This window comes from Arachis duranensis, chromosome 6, assembly GCF_000817695.3.
Source record: "Arachis duranensis cultivar V14167 chromosome 6, aradu.V14167.gnm2.J7QH, whole genome shotgun sequence".
NCBI classification, from domain to species: Eukaryota; Viridiplantae; Streptophyta; class Magnoliopsida; order Fabales; family Fabaceae; genus Arachis; species Arachis duranensis.
In genome coordinates this window covers 11,021,938-11,026,648 of record NC_029777.3, presented here as the reverse complement: position 1 = coordinate 11,026,648, position 4,711 = coordinate 11,021,938, and positions in this window count along the sequence as shown.

Here is a 4,711-nt window from a genome sequence, read left to right as displayed (position 1 = left end):
AATAATAATAATAATAATAATAATAATAATAATAATAATATCTACAGATTTTATAAATTGGTTTCATTCATTCCAAAACATATTAATCAATAATCATAAATTTCATTCCAAATCAAAACATAACATATTATTAATTAAAATTATTCACAGACTTTATAAAAACTAATTAAGTCTACTTTAATCTCTATTTCTAACACCTAACAATAACAATATCATACATACATATCTACTCTCTATTTAGTACTATTATAATATTACTACTAAACTCTAATATTATCACTATTATTTTTATTAAATCAAAATATTAAAAAATAAAACTTACATAATTTAGATACCCAAGATAATTAACAACATAATTGTAAGAACCGAACTGGTGATCGAACTGGTGATCAAACTGGTTAAACTACTGATTTATTGGTTTATTAGTTCAACCGATAAATTATTGGTTGAACCGGTAAAATCGATCATATGTAAATAAAAAATATAAAATAGTCAAAAATTTTAAAAATTTTAAAATACACATCTTCACCTATATTTTAAGAACAACTAAGTCTCAAATTTTAAAGACAACTAATACAAATATAGACATAAAATTAGTTAGTACTACTACACTAGTATTTTAATTTGACACAATAAGAATACCAATCCATCATATCAGTAAATTTCAATGCTAGTATCAAAACAGATAACTTTAATCACAATACTAACATTAAAATAGATAAAGATTAATACATTTTTAGTAAAGTTTATATTTCTATTAATAATGGTACATAATTAAAAATATCATTAATTCGAAAAATAGAGAATACAAAATTAAAATTAAATTAGATATTTATATAATTATTTAATTCAAAGATTTATTATATAATTAATGTTTGTCACATATAACAATGAGAAGCACGTTGATAGAGTAGCATTGAAGGTGGATTAACAAGTGGCACGTTGAAGGATCGTAGGATGCACTGTATCACAGGTGGAGATGCGGTGCTATGGAGCACCATAGAGTTCACCGTTATTGAATCAGTTGGAACGGTTTTTACCTAATTTAATTGGTTTATAATTCAGTTCATCGGTTTTTTGTCAAACTGGTCGGTTCGATTTGATTTTTGCCGCTATTTATTAACAATGTGAAGCTCTTGCTAATTCACTTCTTTAATATTTGGTCTTCTTGGCATTGTATTTCAAATTTTTTTTTTCAGCTGCTTTGTTGTCCAACAATGGTTGAAAATGAAGATGGTTGTGGGGTTGAGGTACAAACAGAGAGGAATCATGTATGAGAGTGAAAATGATGGCTACTGAGAAGGAGAGATATAAGATGCAACGAAACCAACCAAGAACCCGTTGCATGCACGCCACGTTGATTCAGTATGCAAATCGGACGATCCGATTTGTGTACCGTACGATTACTGAAATTGGACCGTCCAATTACAGTCCCCCATCGATCCGTTCGATTTGCTCGGCGCAGCCATCACAACCCGATAAAACACCATATACCTCCATAACTATGCTATATACCAACAATCACTCCATATCAAAATTAAAAAAAGAACTCTAAGTTTGCTATCTAATCCAGTAGAAGAAAGGTTGTGTGGTCTGCTTTTCGGTTTTTTTCATTGGATCCATAATAATACTGGTGTAAGCCATGGGCCTTTGGACTTACTTTTTTACTTAAGTCGCTATGGGCTAAGGGCTCAATCGAGGAAAAGTTTTATCAAAAATTTATTTTACTGTGAAGTACAAAGAGCGGAAAGAGATAATTATGATTTAGTAATTATTTATTAATTTTGTTTGAATGAAAATAATAATTGAAAATGGTTAAACAGTTCACACTATATTTAGTTAAATTAATTAATTAATATAATATATAACCATTTTAATATTATTTTTTACATAAAATATCATTATGCAACACACAATAATAGTGATTATTGGTGATTAATCTATATATTGCATATTTGCATCAATTATTAGTTTGTTACCATTGACGTTGATTGATTCTATAACATATAAACAAAAAGAATCTATCTTCTCTGTTTCTTTCCAACTTTTTCTTTTCTTATTATTTTTTGATGTTTTTAAATTTAGCATTGTCAATAGGTCAAGAAATACAAAACATATATAGCCACACATTTAAATGTGTAAAATCGGCATATCAAAATTATGTATAAGCTTATCACCATTAACTTTATAAATTATAAATTACAAGTGATTATCATCAAATAAAATGGAGTAACCACCAAATTTATTCATAAATTTCACAATATTTAACTATCAATGCTAACTGTTCACTCAAATATAGTTGTCAGCATTTGTATTTGAATTATTCATGTTTTGACTAATTCTGTTCTCCATTTTTCTCATCCTATTGATCTTATCCCTACAATATTTGTCAGCATCAATTTTTCTTTTTCTATCCTATTTTTATTTTATATCTAATCAATATTTTGCTCGGTAGAGCACTTATAATAAAATCCCTATCACCCTTAATTGCTTAATTTAAGTATTATTACAGGGAGTTATTCAGATAAAAACGACTAAAACGTCTTTTTTTAAAAATGTTTTTCAGTAATTAAAATTTAATATATATAATTGATTAAATCATGTTATTTTTGTCAAAATTAAGCTAGACAAATTGATTTAACCGAAAAAATGGTAAATCAAATCTTGAATTAATCTAAATTAATATTATTTTTTTATAAAAAATGACTACAATACTCTTATTATAGAAAATGATTAAAATTAATTTATTATATATATATATATTAATTTTAAAAATTCTAAATTCTAACCCTACGATAGAAAAATACAAGACTAAAATTTAGAATTCTCAAAGTTAATATATATAATAGAAGTATTTTAATAATTTTTTATAATAGGATATTGCAGTCATTTTCTATAAAAAATAATATTAATTTAGTTTAGTTCAAGATTTGATTCACCATTTTTCGGTCAAATCAATTTGTCTAGCCTAATTTTGACAAAAATAACACAATTTAATCGATTATATGTGTTAAATTTTAATTATTAAAAAACATCTTTATAAAAAAACGTTTTTAGCGTCTTTATCTGAATGACTCCCATCGTTATATCAATTAACATATCTATTCTTAATATATAAAAGTAGGTACATAGGTTTACTCACGTTGCTTCTAAGTTATTTCTCTTCTTCTACTAACGCCATGTCAGCACCAACGCTTACTTGGCAAAATTTTAAAATCCACCACTCAAATCTTGACAAATCAACTTTTATTTTCACATTAAAAAAAACACAAAAAATAACTAAAAAACACAATAAAAACCAACAAATTAACTTTTTCCAAATAAATCCTTATTTCTAAAACAACAAAAACACAAATTAACATTTAACAAAAAGCTCTCAAAACTAAAGAGCTTATTACTTTTCTCAAACCCTCACCCTCTTACCACCTCTCCGTACCAATATCCTATTTCCTCCATCCTCTTCTGGTCTCATCTTATTTCCTCCATCCTCTTTCGGTCCCATGAGCCATTGTTTTTTCCTTAAAACAAATTGTACATTGTGATGTTCATCTCCGGCGAAGCCTCATTGCATAAATTACAAAAATCAGGGCAAACTCCATTCCTTCTCTTGCAGTTTCCCTGCCAGAGCTGGATTCTGGGTCTCAAAACAACGTCACAATTCGGCGGCGCCAACGTAAGAAATTTGTCCCAGGTATCTTCCTAAACATAACTATCATACAACTTTTATGTCATCTCCGGTATTACCATCAACAACATGAGTTATTTACAACACCAATCTCTAGCATATGCAAAGGATTAATCCACGCAGTCTGTAATCCCTGTTATCTTGTTGTGAAAGATGACATCATTTCTGCGTAACCATATAGTCCATATCACTGAAAAGAAATCAACTATCCAATACCTGCGTTCCTCTTTCCTCATTGGGACAGCTCTCCAACTCTCAAATTGCTCTTTCACAGTGCTAGGGATAATCCACTTTTGTCCAAATGTCGATACCCAAGCACACCACACCTGCCAAGAGTACTCACATGTAATAAACAGATGTTGTATATTTTCAGCATCTTTCTTACATAGCATGCACATAGTATCATTCTGTTGTAGGACACCCAGGCGACTAAGCCGATCCTTTGTATTGACTCGGCCTACCAAAACAAATTAGGAGAACAGTTCCACTCGTGGCGGAACTAGGCCTTTCCAAATGTCTTTTGTGAACTTGTAACTCAGGAGCTCTTCATCCATAGTCTCTTCTTGCAAAATTTGCACAAATGAATTAGTTGAATAAACGTCTTCCTTGTGAAACTTTCACACCACTCTATCTTGTACATCTGTTATCAATCTAACAGATTGCAGGACAAGCAGTAACTTTGTATTAAGGTCTCATTGCATGTTATGTTCTAAGAATATTTCTTTTCTTTTTAAAAAAACACCTGTTGTCACTTATTGCGATCTAATCGAAAATTTATATCTAATATGAGAATTTAATTATAAACTTTTAAAGTAAATAAACTTAATTGAAAATTTGATAAAGCTACGAGAAGTTATAATGTAATTAAATATAAATAAAATTTCTAATTAATTGACTTAAAGATGACTTCAGAATGAAAAAGTGTGTGTCCGGTAATCTCTCTCTCTCTCTCAAATAAACATCAAATGACAATCTCTAACAAATTCATACATACCTCAAACATCTCTCACAAAATAAACATCAAAT